The following is a 19832-nucleotide window of genomic DNA, read 5'->3' on the forward strand; positions in this document are numbered from 1 at the left end:
CCCGCCGCATACCTGCGGGGGAGAAAGAAGAAGAAGCAATGTCTCATCGCATCCCGCGGAACCGAGGATTCACTCACCCCGAGTACCTAATATGTAGAGACCGGAAAAAATTCGCGGGTTCAAAATCGTGATAGGCTGAGATTCAAACGTGTGTACAATTTTGCTGGTTCTGCTATTGGCTCGCAGTTTAACTGGAGCTCTCTGGCTGGGCCAATGAAAGACTATCGACCAAAGAAGCTTCGAATCACAAGCTACCCCAGTGGAGACGCCTCACAATTTAGTACCCAACGAACACGCGTGTTTACTTGAGATGTACAGAGGATAATGGATCCAAGAGGTCATTGAATCCGCGAATTTTTCCGGTCTCTACTAACATGTAGTCAGGAGACGGCCGCCGCCGATTCATCACATTGCCGTCCGGGGCAATAAGCGAGGGCGAGGCCAGAAAACCGAAGTTTCTACAACTCGCCAAGTGCATAGTAATTATTCAGGTGCACCCCACACTGGTGAAGAATCATTTGAATCGACGGCGGGGGTGCGTTGTCTTGTGGGATAGGTTTTGGCACACGGGCCTGATGTGTGCGCTGGTAGGTTGTGTAATAATTACCGGGGGGGGGGGGGGAAGAAGCAATGTCTCATCGCACCCCGAAACCGAGGATTCACTCACCCCGGGTACTATGTAGTCAGGAGACGGTGTGTTGTGGCATACATAGTTGAAGTCACTTTTTTAAATTCGCCGTCGCCATCTTGTTCCATCAGAAACATTTAGTTTATGATCCTTGAAAAAGTAGGTACGAATTTGAATATCCGTCGATTTCATTTTTTTTAAAGGTCAATTAAGACTGTTCGCACGAAGATAACATTACACTTCAGCCAATGTTTTGGGCGTTTAACCAATATGGCGCAACCATTATCTGAAGGGAAAAAAATGGCTTCACATACTTACCATGTAACCTGACGTGGCCACCCTTGTTTTAGGCATTGTTATATTAATTAAATTCTCTCATAAATTTGCTATCTATTTTCGGGAGGGTAGGTTATCATAATTTTTTTTTTTTTCCAAAAGGGTTGGTTTTTACACGTCTAGTTTATCGCAACTGGGATGAAATATTGGTTGGGTAGTACCAGGGACATTTTAAATACGCTAAAAAATGTGTGAAATCGCCCGAAATAGCGAGATTTTGTTTTTGATTAGAACCGCGAAGTTTCACGAGCGAGCGGCGAACTTGTGACAGGGTCGGAGACTGATCTGGGGTCAGTGAACTCCGGACTTCACCTATCGCTTCGGCACGTCTTTCCACGAAGTTAGTTACATTTGCTCGCGATATCAGACGTACGATACTATCCGTACCTGCGCGTCAATTTCTGTACCGCTATTTCACTACATAGGGAAAATAAAAGATTAAGTTCAATACTTATGAACAATGCCTGAAGTTATACTTCTTTGGGCGCGTTATGAAAAAATTATGAGAGTGAAATTTTAAGATCCGCGCGCATTACTGTAACACAAAATTAACAGGCTGAAGCTGCCCGCTAAATCGCTCATTAAATCTCGAAAAAAAATTCTATAAACAAAATAGAAATAGAACCTCTATTAGTCGCGCATGTTGGCACGCTCGTCGCCTCTGATCACTGTTTTCATACTAATGATATTTATCCACATGTTTCTAGTTTCTACAAAAAAAACGTGGACATTTGTGGGGAAAAGAAAGAATATAATGGGAATCACCATATAGTATAAAATGCTTGTGAGTACCTACCCGTTCGATTCAAATTGAGTTGTCATGATATTTTATCTAAAAAAAATAAAACATTAAAGTTTTTTTGTTTCATATGACGTGATTTCACGGGAATCTGTTAGTCAGAATTAATAAAAAAAATTAGCCCGAATATAATTTATTGGAAAGAAAATCCAATTAGCCCCCACCCTCCACCCCTAAGACACCAGTGGTGGTCATAACACTCAGAGTATGTGCTGTTTCTGACTAACAGCCCTGTGTGTGTATGTGTGCGAGGCCCTGGGGCAAATAATTTTATCGGGCCCCTCCATCATTACTTAGGGTAAAATTTGTGGAACCCCCCACAATTTAAAAAAAAATATGCATACATCAAAGTGACCATAACGTAGTGCATTACTTGTAGGTTTTTTAATTAATTATATTAGCAGAAAAAACTTGTAATTTCGTCTTATTCTCAGGGTAAATTCATTAATAAAAAAAAGTTGAAACTCAATCGATCCTCGGTGATTTTTCTTCCCCCCCCCCCCCCCCCTTCACGACTGTGTGTTTAGTCACCGCTACACGTCACTGAGAAGTCCCCAGGAACGCCCTAAGTGCATGAAACGGCGGAAGAAGCTACTTGACGATATTTGCGACAAAACCTACAGATAACGCACACATATGTTTTAGTTTTAATCTGCGCAGGTTCTTTTCTACCTTTTCTCGACTGTAAACGTGGTTAACTGAACGAAATTCCACTCACCACCATTCCTCTGAGTGACTTTTATACATATTACAATTGATTAAATTATGTTTCGCTCTCTTCTGTTACACCCTACAGTTCGGATGCGAAAATTCCTTGTTTCAAATTTTTACTATTCTAAAAATAATAGTACCCGTATTTACACATTTCCCTACTGTCACTTGCAAAGCAACACACGTGAGGTGTTTGTTCACGGACACGGACAAACACGTAAGAAGTTTTTTACAAACTATCGACAGAACAACTTGGAAAATTGGTACTACATTTGAGACAAGATGCTAATACACGGCAGTTACATATCACTGGTTTCCTACAAGTTTGAAGTGTGTTTTAAAAATAATTTCTGCGCGTTTGTTGAAACTTATACAGGTATGTGTTGCAAAAATGCAATGCAAATTCGCTTTGTAATTTCAAATTGCAGTCATTTCAAAGAATGTTCGAATGCATCAAAATTAAAAAAAGAAGAAAAAAAAACAGAAAACCAGAAAACCCAAATTTATGGTTTTCATTGTAAATCATGTTATTTTACTAACTGTGTCTTATAAGTATCGTGAGACTTTCAAAACGTCTACCATTAAAATATATGAATAACTGAAAGGAAAACGAGAGAGAGAGAAAAAATAGGTTGTCTATAAAGTCGGTTTACGGACGATAGTTTAACGTGACAACGTCATAACAAAACTTTGATGAATTGATTGCATACTTTTATGAATAAAATTGAATATTTTTTATTTTAATAATGAAAGAATAAATAGGGCCTAATTGAAATTATACTAGTAATCAGATTCATTTTCTTACGTAGGTACATTTGACGTGGAAATTATTTCATATTACACATTTATAAACAAAGTTTTAAGTTTTCACTTCTGTCGGTGCGGCGCAAGCGTACAATGAGCGTAACGGGACACAGCGTAACGGGACAATGTGATAACGGGACACTTTTTCGTGCGTGCAGCCGGCTTTCATCTATTTATTAGACGTTGTCACGTTGAAAAATTCGAAAATCGATTCTTTAATTTTACGCGTGCACCTCGTTCTCCTTGTCTTTGAGTAATTCGTCGCGCGGCAAAAAAGTAGATCCATTTATTTATTTATTTATTTATCTTCCCGCGTCGTGTTTACCTCGCGATGTCCGCTCTCGCGCCGGGTTCTTCGACGTCCACGGGGTCTTCGGACACTCGCCGCGTCGACTCAGGACATCTTCTACGCCCGACAGATTCAAGTGCCGGTCACTCCGCCCATCAGCTGGACTCGGTCGACAGAAGAAGCGGATAAAGATAAAGAATCCAGGTTCGCTTCTGGACGGACTGTCGGCCGAGCTTAGCAACTGTGACTTTAAAAAATAAAAACGCACTCGGCAACGCACCTAATACCCCCCCCCCCCCTTATCAACCCGGAGGCAAATTAAACTTGGCCCCGATGTTCCAGGGAGGGGGAGTGCGAGGGAGAGACGGAAGGGGAGTGTTTTTTTTTTTACTGCCGTTAACTAGAAAGCGTGTGACCCGGACAAAAAAAATCGCAATCCTCGTGCCTTTGAACGAGAAGGTGTGGTGAGGGGGAGATTATTGTAAAATTGGGACAGCGCGCGTAAAATACTGCGGCACGATAGTTGGCCAAACTCTCCCAGGCATTGTTAACTTCCTCCGGTTTCCTTAGTGGAGCCTGCGTGGATTGGCAACCCTGCGCGTGACGTCACTCGTCCTTGAGGAAGGCACACGCGCCGATTGGGCGAGCGATGCGCCGGTATGTCGGTCACTGTGCCGTGATTTTTTTTTTTCAAAACATCGCGAGCGCGATATGGTGTAGAAGTAAAAAATAAAATATTGGACAACACAACACTTGAAGTGTCTGCGTTATTTAGGACATCGGTATAATTGATAACAATATTACCAATTCTTTTTTTAAATCGATAACTGTAATTTGCGATATAAATATTGATATTTATAACACACCACTTTAGAGTTTTGCTACTTATGGATTTAAATTTACAAATAATATATAATTTACGAAACAAATGTAACGATGTTGTTGAAATACAGAACATTAACTCATAGTGAGTGGCTATTTTAAAAGAATAAAAAGCTACAGATGATAATGAGCACTTTACTAACCCGACTTTCAACAAACGCGAATAATGTGGCCTGTGTCTGGAGACAAAAAAAAATGGTAGGGCTTCACGGTGGTTGAGTGGTGGTATGGGACCTCGCCTCATGTTATTTTTTAAATGCAAAAGTGGGAAACGTGGCGGATGTTGCCATGAACGATCCTCCTCACATCGCCATACTTTGTCTTTTATGACTGCGATTTCGTTGGAGGAATGTTAAGCCCTGATTTGTTCATTCGTGCAATGTCTTCTGTAGTGGAAAAAAAATTCAGTAGACTGTCTGGTTAGCTTTCTTGATTGCTATTGGAAGGGGTGTGTGCGGGTAACACCGCCTCCATCTTTAAGGCTCTGGACTGGGATGAGACCGGTAGAACCTAGTTCGGCGCAGCCGTACATAGGTGTAAGGGGCCAGGACAGGCTTGCCAATTCTGTGCTGTTATGGAAGAGAGGGTTAAGTCAAAAACATCAAATTTTAAGAGAGGTGGAAGAAAGTCAAGGATTATTTGAAGGATATGCCTTTTGGCACTTTATATGGTTTGTAGTTTTGTGTTGCCTGTATAAAATATCAATAATTAATAATATAACGACTAACATTTGATCGGGAAAATAATATTAGACTTTCTTCCACCTCTCATAAAATTTGATGTTTTTGACTAAACCCTCTCTTACATAACACCACAGAATTAGGAAAGCCCCGATGCGGACAATCTTGACGCAAGGAATGATGTCCCAGGTTCCCGGACGGTGATGCCGTATATATATAAGATCTGGACTGTCTGTTGTTACCCGGACCCTACCTACTGGCGCACATGCCGTGAACCGGTGTAGTACCGGAAGCCATCTTTTCACAGACGAGAGATCAAAAACCCGAAGTTCATGTTTTTTTTCCCGTATCTTTAATGTAGCTATCCTAACCAAATCAACCGTCCACATTGTTTTAAAGTATTTATAACGTAGCTAACCTAACCTAATTGACCATTAGTTATCATGAGTTGTCCAAAATAAACATTCACGAAATATGGGGCGTCCCGAGAATATTTGTGGAAGACAAAGACTTCCTAGATTTTATACGGTATGAAAAATATACAAATCCACGAAGTACGTTTCTTCAATTAGGTATTTTCCCTTAAAAAAAATTACAAATATATACAGTTGCCTTGTTTATGGTATTTCCTTTTATCAACACCGCCATATTTATTTACAATGAACAAAAAAAAACCCGAAGATGCACGATCGGGCGTTTGGCTCTCTGGTCTGTGAAAAGAAGGCTGCCCCTACCAGCGAGCGTCGCACCAGGCGGGGCCCGTAACGGTTGTCGTCGAAGAGTCACGAGTCGGCGGCTCCTCCGGGAGATTACAGCGGGCTTCCCGACTCTCGTGAATTACGACTCGTGAGTCACTGGCTGACAAACTACAGCACAGTCGCGCTTCCTGCCCTCGCAGTTCGTCCCAAAAACTGGGCGTCGAAATGTATCCACCTCATACCGTCGTTTGTTATAAAGTATTGTAATAATAAACCTGTATATAGTTAACGCTCATCACTGACTTGACTATCACGTAACGCTGTAAGATAGCGTCTGCCGGCAGGAATACACTCGCCCGTATTCTGCAGGAAGCTGCACTTTCCATTTTACACACAATTACAATTTCATAGTTTTTTTTATATATATATGCGTGTAATTGAATTTTTCACAAAAAATATTGGTATTTAAAAAAAATAATTTATATACCACGCTCAGCATTAATTTAAAGAATTATACATTAAATTTCGTGTACTAGTTTCGTATTATACGTTTATTTGCAACACAGAGGTTAGATGATTACACATCTCATGCGACATTTCACTCACATTTTTAATACGAACCAAACATTACTGCAAGAGGTGGGAAAAAAACGTTTTGGAAGACAAAAAAAAAAATTAACACTCGCTTAATCAGCACACTTTTAAAAACCGTTCATATAGTTTCTAAACCTTATAATTGTTATCTAACATTTTAATAAGGAACAAATTTTTATTTGACAAAACCATTGCTTCCCGAAGTTGGAATGGAAAAAAAAAAAAGATAAAAATTCGTACCATACAAACGATTAAATCCGTTCTTATTTATTTTTAACTTTCTAACTGTATTCTAAAGTAAAATTTTTCAACCAACCATTACTGCAATGTGTGGAAATAACAACCGTTAAAAAAAACATTCCATATTTAGTACCTAATACATTTTAATTATTAATCTTAATGTATAAGTGAAGGTAAAAAAACCATAACTACCTTCAAACACCCACATACGTCTATGACAGCTGTCGAAAGTAAGCACGTGTAAATGAGACTGCATTAAACGCGTGCTGATAACGACCTGTTAGCCTTAAGAAGACCGTCCATCGCCGCTCTACCACTCTGGCTCTGGGGGTAGAGCGCCTGCCTTGTGACTTGTAGGACCCGGGTTCGCGCCCCGGCTCCTCCAAGGCGGATTGCCCAGAGAGAATGGTGGCATTTTCTCTGGTAGGAATACAATCCCTTGTAACAAGTCAGGCTACCAAAGAGACGGTGGGTGGAAACAAAAAATCTGCTAAGATGGCTTCCGCAGGGGGAGCACTTTCTTAGTGTTCCCTCTGCGGGAGCCATGCTGGGAGGTTTCTCCCGGGGGTGGAGTTTTGCCCAAAAAATAATAATTTTACGGTTTAAAATTATATTAATTTTCCTTCTATTTATAGGTAAAAATAATAAAGTAGGTAATGCATAAAATATTACGTGATTTTAACAATATGCCATCGTTTTAAAGCCGTCACATACATAAAGATCAGACAAAAGACTATTAATTAATAACTGTAGCCAAATTATGTTTATCAGTCCTAGTTTATCTTTAACGTATTGTTTATAATTTTTTTTCAAACCCAAACGATCATTGATTACCAGGTCTAATAAACTATAAATCGTTGTAAGAAAATAATAACGCGAAAAGGCTTTCAAGTTTTTATTATAATGAGTTATTTTATTTTAAAGTCAACTGTGATTTAGCCCCTTTCCTCTTTCTCTGCCATTGAAATTTTCAAGAGTGAATTATTTTGCTTATAATAGCTATAATATACATGAGAATAGTGGATATGTCAGTACAAATTTCACTATTCTAAATCAATTCATAAAAATTTTTCGCCATCCTTCCTTTCTCATTCCTGAACGTTGCACATCCGGCTATCTTGTTTCTGTATATGATAACCATCTCGCTACTCTCCTGTGTACCAGAGAGCAAGAACATTTAAAACATGGAATACTGTTCTCCTTCCCATATAAATGCATTTTACATGTCTTATTTCGACTTACTTGCTGCATACAGAGAGATATTGTAGTAATTCCGTTGTTAGATCCCACCACACTGATGTCATTCAGTCTTAAACTATTTTGTAGTATTTAGGATACTTTTTACGTTTGGCATAATTTTTTTTTAATTTAAACATATTTCCACTGTAATGCGTTTTAACGTATTAGGTAGGTATAGTAAGTTTTAAAAGCATTATTGACATTATGTTAGTTGATATGCGGCAGTGGTTGCTAACACGTGTCTCTCACGTGGCGTAGCCGAGACTCGAACCCAACTCCTCGGCCTGTCTCTCACCTGTGCGCTGGAGCGCTCACAACGTGTGACGTAAACATCTCGCTTTAACTTGGATCCAAGTATAATGGAGTTTAAATAATATTGTAAAGCAGTCGTGTTGAATTTGCGGGAATGTGAAAAACATTTCTCTCCCCTTTATCTAATATTTTATAAATAAAAAAATGAAGAATATAAAAAAAAACGTGTTAGCTCTCAGTATTGCAAGATCTTTTTTTTTCCAAATTTGACTGGTATAATAAAGGTTCTAACATTAGGCCTTTACTGTGTTAACTAACGAACGTAACACAATATGATGTGAAAATATTTTCTTAACATTTTAGTATTACTTTAAAGTATATATAATTTGTAACTTGTATAACAAAAAAATAAGACAGATGAACTAGAGCGACATTAATTTAAAAAAAAAATCCCTTTCACTAAAGCCTACAGGAGTGGGTAGATTTCGAAGTAAGGTCGCATGAATTTTTTTGGACAAAGATTTAAGGTAATATTAATTTTGTTTTTCATGAATTCCAACAAATTTTGTTTTTAAAAGAGTTTTAACTAATTTAAATGCCATTTATTACGGTATTGAAACGGTTTAAATAAAATTTAGGCGTTTTACAATCTATTATAATGGAAATGAAGGTAAATATATTTTTTAAAAAATTAATTCCATTTTGTTTTTCTACTCTTGTTATTTCAACCCCTTGCAGTAATGTTAAAGTTTTGTATCAAAAATTGTTTTAGGTAAAAAATTTAATATTTACAAACAATTTGATAGTAGGCTATAGCTACTAAGGGAGTTATGATTTTTAACCCCTTGTAGTTATGGTTGACGTATCAAAATCTATTCAAACTAAATATTTTGGCATTATTCCTATGAGTTATAAAATGGATGTGGTATTGTCCATATTAAGATTTTTTTTTGGTCGATAATTACCTATTAGCGAATTCGACCGATATTTTCCACGACTAGACTTTAGTTTGGAAGTGATTTGAGAAACATGTCTACAGTTATCGTGTCGACGAAATTGTGATTTTATAAATAAACTTTTGGTGTGACTATGGGTTTGAGGGTCTGTGGACCATGAAACGAAAAATTAATAAAAAATTTCTGGACGTCACACTGTGGTGACGTCAAACTAAAATATAACATCGTGTTGTGGGCCTATATTATGGTTGTTTATTCTTGAGTATTTATTGACGCTTGACGAAGCGATTACAATGCCATCTTGTGTCAGCATCGGGCAGTCCTACATAAACATAAAGTCATAAAACATTTTCAGCATAGTTGAAGTGCCATTCTTAAATGACGATTTTAATTAGAGGACGTTAAAAAATGTGTTTTTTGGCATTTTGGACTTAATATAAAAAGGATATAAATTACAAAAATAAATGTTCGCCAGTGTTGGGATTTGAACTTGTTATTTGGCGATGTTACTAAATATGCAGTCTTGCACTTTACCGTTCTGCTACGAAGACTAATAATATAACGATACAATACATATAGTTTAATAATATATTTTTTAATTTGTTATTTGTTTAATCTTAATGCACGAAATATTTTCTTAGTCTGTGGGACAACCTATGTTTTCCGTTCAATATTAAAAATTCGCACTATCATGTTTAACTACTTTATCTTAAATACTGTAATATTGCATCCTGTTTCTTCATAAGAAATTGAATAAAGAACTTAAAGTCTACATGTAATATTTTTTCCACTAAAGTGACATTAAATTGAAGATTCAGATATAGCGAAATGGTGTATGTACCTACATTTTTTCTTTCAATCTTAGACGCATTAACTCATTATTAACACACCCCGGGTTTTAAATATAAATAAATTAAATCGTGTCATTTTTAAAACCAAATCACTTATGCTAATGTCAACCTTACTGTCAGTACTGCAAGCTCTCGACGTCACAAGGACTTCGCGCAAGTCCTGCGTCAGGCAGGCCCCTTCCAGAGAAGCCAAGGACCCTGAGACAAGCGGTTTTCAAACCCCACAATTAAAATAAATATATATATAATCTAAAGGCTGTAAACGATACATGGGGTTATTTACTGTAAATGCTACACTAGTAGGTTTTTCAATTATTTCTATCCTACTCTCATGCATTAAATTATTTTTGAAACTGTGACCGGTCCCCAGGCATTTGACAGAACGTGGTTTAGAAGTTTCTTATTCTTTTTGAAAATACATTGTCAAACCTACATAATGAATTGTTTTTTTTTCGGGGGGGGTGTAGTGTATTTTTATGTTCATGTGGATTTATTATTTTTTGTATTAAATTATTCATTTATATTTAAGTAACTCCGAAGTAATAATATTAATTGCACTTAGGCTTTATGGTGACGTTCTTTCCTGAAAGTAATAAAATCCTTTTTGCGTTGTATTTGGTTTATATTACAATAATATTGAATTTTTTTTGCACACATGAAAAGCATGTAGTCATCCACAGTCTGCCTTGGGAGCCCGAGGCGTGCGGACGTGTGTACACCTGTGCGTGTGCGTACGTTTCACTATGCGTACGTGAGTACGTTCGTGCCGCGCGATTACACGACTGTTTCAGCTGGGCGCCGCCTGTATACATCTACCTACACGTAAAACACCGCCACATTAGCCTGTTAACATGGATGTGTATACACGCCTGCGAAACGCGTCAACACGCTTTGTGTGAAGTGTCGAACAAAGCCATTCGGCCACGTAACTACACAACTGGATGGACGAATACACTCCACATACAGGCAGATGGACGGTCGCCAAAAATGCATCTTCACCAAGCTGACTTCGATCACGCGAACGACCGGCGGGACGTCTCAGATTCCAACAGCGTCGGGTGAGTCCATTCTGGCCGACATTGAAATTTTGCCATAGACAACCTCAGAACAGTGCGTGCGATCAACCTGCCCGCTGAAGTTAAAAAAAAAAATTAATATATTGTAAATGCTCTAACGCCTTGTGAAGATTGAGTTAGATAAAGTAATCCCGTATATACTGACAGATTATTCCGACCTTACGGCCGGCATTCTCACGTTCCCCTCCCACATGTGCGCCCTAATAGGGTGGGAGTAGCATTCCAGTTCGCTTTTCACAACATACGTCCCATAACTGTTAGGGATCGCTCCCTTTTGTTGATCGGGAGAGTATTAGAGCTGGGCTGGCTGTCCGTGCTGACAGTTGCAAGGTGACACAGGCGTGGCCACAGACTTTGAATATATATACTGTATATATACAGTATATATATTCAAAGCCACAGACGAGCAGGTACACGCGCGGGCGACCTGCCCCATTGCACCGCGCCGCGTCGCTCACGCCGCGGGCTCCGGGCAAGAGCGACACAAGAGACAAGGTGGTGACCCTGTCCGGGGAACAACGGTACAAACCCCCGACTGGTGACCACACGGCCGAGAGTTCAGGACAGTTGGTCGCCCTTCAGAGCGTACACTGTCGAACACGTGTCTGTCTTGACAGGGGAAGGTCATCACTCACACCGACAAGGAAAGGATTGCAGGGGAATCGTAGGCACACATAGATAAAAAAAAAAAAAAAAGGTCATACATGGTGCGTGCGCTTGTTAACCTTGAGGGGCGTGGTTCGAATCTAGTCACGGGTACAAATTTTTTTCATTTTTAAATATGATCTAATAATAATTTCGAAACAATTTTGTTTTGTAAAAAATATTTAAGGAATTATTTCAAACGTTTAAACAATAAAATATTGGCCTACTTAGTGTTAAAGTATTTGTTCTAAACTGTTTTAATAATGCCGTAGAAGGATGTACGGAATATTTTTTTTTAACTGTTTAGTGAATTTTAACAAGCCGTGCAGTATTATAGTAATAAACCTGTATATAGTTGCACTCATCACTGACTTTAATATCGCGTAACGCTGTGAGATAGCGTCTGCCGGCAAGAAGTCACCCACCAGGCGTCTGAGGCCCGTATTCTGCAGGAAGCCATACAATTACACTTTCATTTTTTTTTTAAATTTGTTTATTGTATATATCTATTTGAATATTTCACCAAAAGATTGCGCTAGTAGATAAATACTTTATTTTCGAATTTGTGAGTTTATAATCATTCTTTTACTTTTCGAAATTGATCTAAACTTCGCAAAGTAAGTAAATATTTAATTTATCGCTGAAAAACTATTATTATTGCGTGAGTACGGAGTACGTCGTTATTGAATGTTCAGAGACAATTCACACAAGAATGAAGTTTTTGAAGAGGTTCGTCATTAAAAACAAATTTTCTGTCAATATTTTGGTACCATTTTCAGAAAAAATATTCTTTTACGCGAAATTAAAAGAAAATTTATTTTTTAAGAAACATATAATGTATATTGAATTAAAGTGCTTGTTACATTCATCATTTTTTTACGGACGTCTTAGCTACGACTATCTAGTAGACTATAACCGTCTGCACGTCAGAGTTTGTGTGATTCATTGAGTCAGTAGAAACAACATCTAAAATATGCAAATAAGTATGCTTTTGTTACAAATGATATATAACTATCAACTGAAACGGTGACAAATTATTATTTTCTATTGATTTTAAAACAGGAAAACATAATTACAGGTTAAAATTACGCCATAATTTCAATTATTTTTATGATGTCAAGTCGCTCTTTACAATTTAATTGAAAACAGAATTACATGTAAAATAACCAATTATTAAAATTGATCCGCACTGGTCTTGGAAAAAAAACATTTCGCTCATTCCTAGCTTCTTTCTTCGTTTAATGGTTATTGCTATATTATTACTGAAATGGGTGGAATTAACAACCGCTAAAAGAAAATTTTAACCTTTGACTGAAACAATTTTCGATGACACAAACCATAAAATTTATTTTAAACCATCTTAATGTATTAGTGCAAGCAATTAGAAATAGTGCTTGAATATAAAAAAAATCCGTAACTAACATTCCAAACATTTCTTTTATGGAATATGGGAAAGTTTTTGAGCGATAATTCTCTAAAGTTTTATAACATATAGTATAAATGTACATTAACTTATTAAAACGTTCCAGAAATTTAAAGACATTCCAGAACATTTAAAGAGAAGTATTTGCTTCAAAATGACCTACACATGTAGACTGTGACGAAAGCTTAACTTGCACTTTACTGTACATACATATTTACATATTTTATTTGTCAGTCTGGAATTACAAACACCCACATACGTCTATGACAGCTGCCGAAAGTAAGCACGTGTAAATGAGACTGCATTAAACGCGTGCTGATAACGACCTGTTAGCCTTAAGAAGACCGTCCATCGCCGCTCTACCACTCTGGCTCTGGGGTAGAGCGCCTGCCTTGTGACTTGTAGGACCCGGGTTCGCGCCCCGGCTCCTCCAAGGCGGATTGCCCAGAGAGAATGGTGGCATTTTCTCTGGTAGGAATACAATCCCTTGTAACAAGTCAGGCTACCAAAGAGACGGTGGGTGGAAACAAAAAATCTGCTAAGATGGCTTCCGCAGGGGGAGCACTTTCTTAGTGTTCCCTCTGCGGGAGCCATGCTGGGAGGTTTCTCCCGGGGGTGGAGTTTTGCCCAAAAATATTTTTTTTTTACAAATTATATAAGTTAAAATTGTTTAATTTTTATGTTAAAATAATAAAGAAGTTAATCCATTATTACGGGATTATAACAATATGCTAGGTATTTTTAAATCCGTCTCATACTTAAAGATCGGACAACGAACTTGTAGCCAAATTATGTTAATCAATCCTAGTTTTTCTTTAACGTAATTTTTTATAATTTTTTTCAAACCCAAACGACATTGATTACCAGGTCTTACAAACTATAAATCGTTATAAGAAAATAAGAACGCCCAAACTGCCTCGGACGAGAAATTCGGCTTTCAATTTTGATTTATGAGTTACTTTATTTTAAAGTCAACCATGATTTAGCCCCTTTCCTCTTTGTCTGCCATTGAATTTTTCAAGAATGAATTAAAGGTTTTATATTAGCTATAATATATGAGAATAGTGGATATGTCTGTACAAATTTTCACGATTCTAATTCAATTCAAATAAATTTTTAAATAATAAATGTTCATCATCCACTTCCGGCATATGAGAACCTTCTATCTACATTTAAAACATAAAATACTGTTCTGCTTCCCATATAAATACATTTTACAATGTTTTATTTCGAATTGCTTGCTGCCTACGGAGAGAGAGAGAGATTGTATTAATTTCGCTGCTAGATCCCACCACACTGATATCATTCAGTCTTAAAACTATTTAGGATACGTTTTATGTTTTGTATAATTTAATTTTTAATTTAAACATGTTTCCATTGTAATGCGTTTTAACGTGTTAGCTAGGTATAGTAAGTTTTAAAAGCATTTATTTGCATGATGTTAGTTGATAGGCGGCAGTGGTTGCTAACACGTCTCTCTCACGTGACGTAGCCGAGACTCGAACCCAACTCCTCGGCCTGTCTGTCACCTGTGAGCTGGAGCGCACACAACGTGTGACGTAAACATCTAGCTTTAACTTACATCCATGCTAAGGTATTTTAAAATGTTTTAAATAGTATTGTAAAGGAGTCTTTAATTGTTGTTTACGATAATGTTATGCTATGTGAATTACACTTTTTTCCCCTTTATCTTTTTTAGAAATATAAAATTGAAGATTTTAAAGTCACGTGGTAGTTCTCAGTTTAAAAAGTTCTTCCTTTTTTCCGAATTTGGCCGGTATAATAAAGTTTCTAACATTAGGTCTTGATTGTGTTAACTAACTTAACATTTTAGTATTACGTTAAAGTATATATGATTTGTAACTTGTATTCCAAAAAATTAAAATTTAAAAAAAAAATTAGAACGATGATTAACGTGGAGGCTGAATTAGAGCGACATTAATAAAAAAAATTACTTTTGGGAATAGCCTACAGGAGTAGGTATATTTCGTTGTAAAGTGGTATGCAATTTCTTTGTACAAAGGTTTAAGGTAATAAAAATATTGTTTTTAATGAATTCCGACCAATTTGGCACTAAAAGAGTTTTAATTATATTCTAACGCCTGTATTTACGTTAATAAAAAGGTTTAAATAAAATTTAGCTGTTTTACAATAAATTATAATGGAAAAGAAAGCTAAAAAAAATTAATTCCATTTTGTTTTTCTACTCTTGTTATTTCAACCCCTCACAGTAATGTTTGTATCAAAAAATAATTTAGGTAAAAATTATAATTTTTTACAAACAATTTTTTAGTAGGCTATAGCTACTAAGGGAGTTATGATTTTTAACCCCTTGCAGTTATGGTTGACGTATTAAAAACATATTCAGACAAAAAATTTGGGGATTATTCCTGCGAGTTATAAAATGGATGGGGTATTGTCCATATTAAGATATTTTTTTTGTCGAATATTACCTATTAGCGAATTCGACCGATATTTTCCACGACTAGACTTTAGTTTGGAAGTGATTTGAGAAACATTTCTACAGTATCGTGTCCATGAAAATGTGATTTTATAAAAAAAAAACTTTTGATTTAACGATGGGTTTGGAGGTCTGTGGATCATGAAACGAAAACTACATAAAACTTTTCTGGACGTCGCACCATGGTGACGTCAAAAAAATATAACAACTTGTCGTGAGCCTATCTCTTGGTTGTTTATTCTTGAGTATCGATTGACGATACAATGCCATCTTGTGTCGGCATCGGGTAGTTTTACTGACATCAAACATTTTCAGCATAGCCTAGTTGAAGTGCGAAGTGCCAATCTTAAACTTTCTTTTATAGGTCGATAATATGGGGATTTTAATTATAGGACGTTAAAAGTTAATTTTTTGGCATTTTGGACTTAATATAAAAAAATTTGTGAATTACATAACAATGTTCGTCGACGATGGGATTTGATCTTACGAATTAATGAATATACCGGGTGTGAAGCTTTGCACTTAACCATTGCGCTACGGAGGCTCAATACCATGTTAGTCTATAATCAGTGTAGTTCAATCACATATTTTTTAAGTTGTAATTTGTTTAATTTCCAAAATAATATTCTTAGTGAAACAGCCCCCTCCCTCCCACGTGTGTTTCGGTTGAATTAAAAATTTGCACTTTCATGTTTAACTACTGTAATATTGTATCCTGTTTCTTCATAAAAATTGAATAAATAACTTAAAGTATGCGTGTAATTTTTTTTACTAAATTGACATTAAATTAAATTCGGATATAGCAAAATGTGATAGGTACATGATCGCATTATTAACATACCCCGGTTTTTTAATATAAATATATTAAATCATGATATTTTAAAAATCAAATCACTTATGCTAATGTCAGTAAAATTCACGAATGGTAAAAGTTGTTATACGTGTTTGAAGTTAGCTGCTGGAGTATAACTTTAAACTGCGATGTCGCAACCATCACCTAAAATAAAATAAAAAATATTTAATACAGTTTCACTAAAGAAAAACACATTTGTCATTGGCTCGAACTCGGGGAGGGATGTCCACAAGTAGACTACTGCGATTACTGCGATCCGTTCAGACATCTAGATTCTCGTGTCGTCTGCTAGAGAGTGCTGCCGTCATATTGAAAATCAATTATTATCAACCAACAAATTTGGTGAAATTTCCAAATTCGTGTCCTTGGTCGGTGCGAAAATGTCGTTTAAACTTAAAAGTGAATTTATTTCATCATATTTCGGGGAGGATACTAATCATCCTCACTACGAACAATGAATGTCCAACAGGATAAATATATAATATTACAAATGTGCAACATGTGCACCTTTAGTTATATGGCAGTCATCCAGCCTTAAGTCTAAATCTTCCCACACTTTTGGTTAATAAGTCTTAAATTACAGGTTTACTCTTAGCAAACGATTTACGGTCAGGAGTTACCATTTTATTTATTTATTAAAATCCACCACTAGATCCCCTTACAAGCATTACACTTGGGGATATGGGCTTAGTCAAATTAATATAAGTATACATATTTACTATATATACATACATTCCTTTTTCAAAACTCATAACAAATTAAAATTAAAGAATAAAATTTCCCATATTTTAGATGTATCAAAAGGCCTGTGTTTCATAATACACTTGGGGATATGGGCTTAGTCAAATTAATATAAGTATGCATATTTACAATATACATAAATTCCTTTTTCAACACTCATTACAAATTACAATTTTGCGTCGGTGGCGCTACTAGCGAGAAACATCATCATAACAGTACTCGCGCATGCGCTTTAACTGTGACCTTGAACCAAAACTCTGCGATGGATATTGTTTGATTCTGGGTGATACTTGCTCGCCATCGCATTCCGCAGTGTAGAGGTGAGTGGACAGCACAACGCCCAATTTAATTTTTGTCTTATCAGTAGTTGTCTAAAAAAATTTAGCTCTCGTGTATTTTTATTTACTATCGTTTTTATTAGTGGCTAAGGTGATACGCCTTTTCTTACACATTGAAATTTTACAAAAATAAGCATAACGCAGAATGATCAAAGAATAAGAGGTAACCATTACAAAACAAGATAATAATAAATAATGGGTGTCACACTCATAGACATAAGCAGTAGGTCAGCCTCGAAGTGACCATGGAAAGCAGTAGTTCCGAAAGGTTTTTCTTATTGCCTTGTTGCCTATGTATGGACGTACGGGGATTGCGTGTGGATCGTGAGCCATGGCCACGGTAGCTATGCGAGTAGTTACTTAATGTCGGCTTATAGATCCCGGCTGCAGTGCTTGGTATGCAAGGATAATTGTGAGTTTGAACCATTTCAGCTGATGGGAGTAATGGGTTGGATGATGTCGAGATTCCAAACAGCGAAATTGTCGCCAAATTTAAAATAAAGTCCTCGAACAGGACTGATAAGTGGTTGCGAGGGCTCTCGATTGGAAACGAGTGATTATGGAATGGTATATTCGAACCGGCGACATTAGCGACCGCTGCTTGCGCGGGGACGTTTTGCCCTCTGGGTTATTTCAGGTGCGTTCGTTTCGCAAGTGGAGGTAATGGGAACCCACACTCAGCGCCGCAATCAGACCGCATCGGGTAAACACCGATAAGTAATGAGAACTGGCAGATGAGTGTTTTCATTTAGCGATTAGACTCGAGCCGTGGCGGTTCATTAAGGAATGCGTACAAACACTTTTACGTGGGGAAATGTTTCCATGTAAAATGTTGTCACGATGTTCTTGCTCAATGACGACCAAACAAACAATACGGCACACACACTCATGGCTCAAAAATGAAAATTTATTTTTGTAATCGCGAGTTTCATACATTAGTCATTTCCGCCAGCTCCACTTGTACAGTATAGCCTGAAGGCATACATGTGAGCTTGCCTTTTTTGTATTCGCCAGTGATGTGTAAAACTCCCAACCTCAGTAACGAACCAATTTGTCCTCGTGTTGCAAATAATCTTATAATACATAATTTAACATAGAGGTATTAAAAGTGGTGTTTTCAACTAAATTTTTTGACGCGAAACATACAGAGTTTTTGCACCCGCCGCAGCTTTGGACAAGGAATTTTATTAAACAGTTAACACTATAAAGTTTCCCTTTGGCTCTATGAAATTTGGTTCGCGCCCTCTGCCACAGATGGCGACACATTTCCATTTCATTCACGAAATTACTCCTACCAAACACTGTACACCGAGAGCTAGTGCCCATCTGATCATCAAACCACGAATACCTTCCCCAAAAAGTCCACCACACATGCTGTGCCAGATGTGTCTCGCACCACTGTATAAACTCATGTGGTTCCAGATGTGTAAGTCCATGGAACTCTGGTGGTAACATACTCTGTTTGTGCTATTCAGTCGTATTCAAAGTTTGGTATTAGTGACTTTCGCAGCACGGTCCCGATATGGTTCCTGAACAGTTCACAGACTTCACATTTATTCTCCACAAGGTCCACACCACTTGTCATGATCGATAAGTAACTTCGGTTTTTTCCAGACCACTTTATTCAACAACAGCACTTTGGGGCAATAACGCACATGCCACAGCACTGTAGTTCGTTCATAACCAAATATATCCCTGGTTGCAAGTGATGTATCGGTCACATGACAGTTCCAGTGAAAGGTAACATTGTTTACATTCACACTAGTCAATATGCTGCCTCTTACACACCTTCCATAACACTGCTGGTGGTACCAGAAATACTACAAGAGGAGCTTCCGTCTACTATGCGGTGTGATGTGTCATAGAAGGGTCCCGACCATTATGCTAACACTGTCTGCACAAAGTTCTCCTGTGGATTTGTACTTCGTTACACATTCGGGCCGCCAAAAAAATGCAGGTGGGTGGGTCTCTTGCGAAGGGCAGAGATGTGGTGAAAATCCCTCGGTACATAGTGTTGTTTACGGTAAGAGCAACCTCCCCCCCTAAAGGTGAGTCATATACCATTTAGCCTGTGTGGCCTACAGAGGAACATCATCCATGCATAAAGCTTGAACACTCACTGACCCACGGATATGCCCCTAGCTATGCTATGATCACGACTGGGTGAAAACAGTAGGTATTCGTCACATCCAGCGCTCACAAGTACAACGGAACAAACACTCGTCACTCTTCAATAGAATGGTAAATTGTTTTATTACAATGGCACTTGCTTTCAGTCCAAAATGTTGCGGCTGGCCTATTTTCATGTCGATAAGTTACTTGAAAAATAAATGTCG

General features: G+C 37.4%; 1 protein-coding gene across 2 annotated transcripts in view; it reads left to right on the forward strand.

Annotated features, from left to right (window-relative positions):
• The window catches only part of LOC134536131 (E3 ubiquitin-protein ligase sina-like), a 932635-nt gene that overhangs the window by 891724 nt on the left and 21079 nt on the right, over nt 1-19832 (forward strand). The window lies entirely within an intron of this gene.

The sequence above is a fragment of the Bacillus rossius genome, chromosome 10 (assembly GCF_032445375.1).
Source record: "Bacillus rossius redtenbacheri isolate Brsri chromosome 10, Brsri_v3, whole genome shotgun sequence".
Classification (NCBI taxonomy): Eukaryota; Metazoa; Arthropoda; class Insecta; order Phasmatodea; family Bacillidae; genus Bacillus; species Bacillus rossius.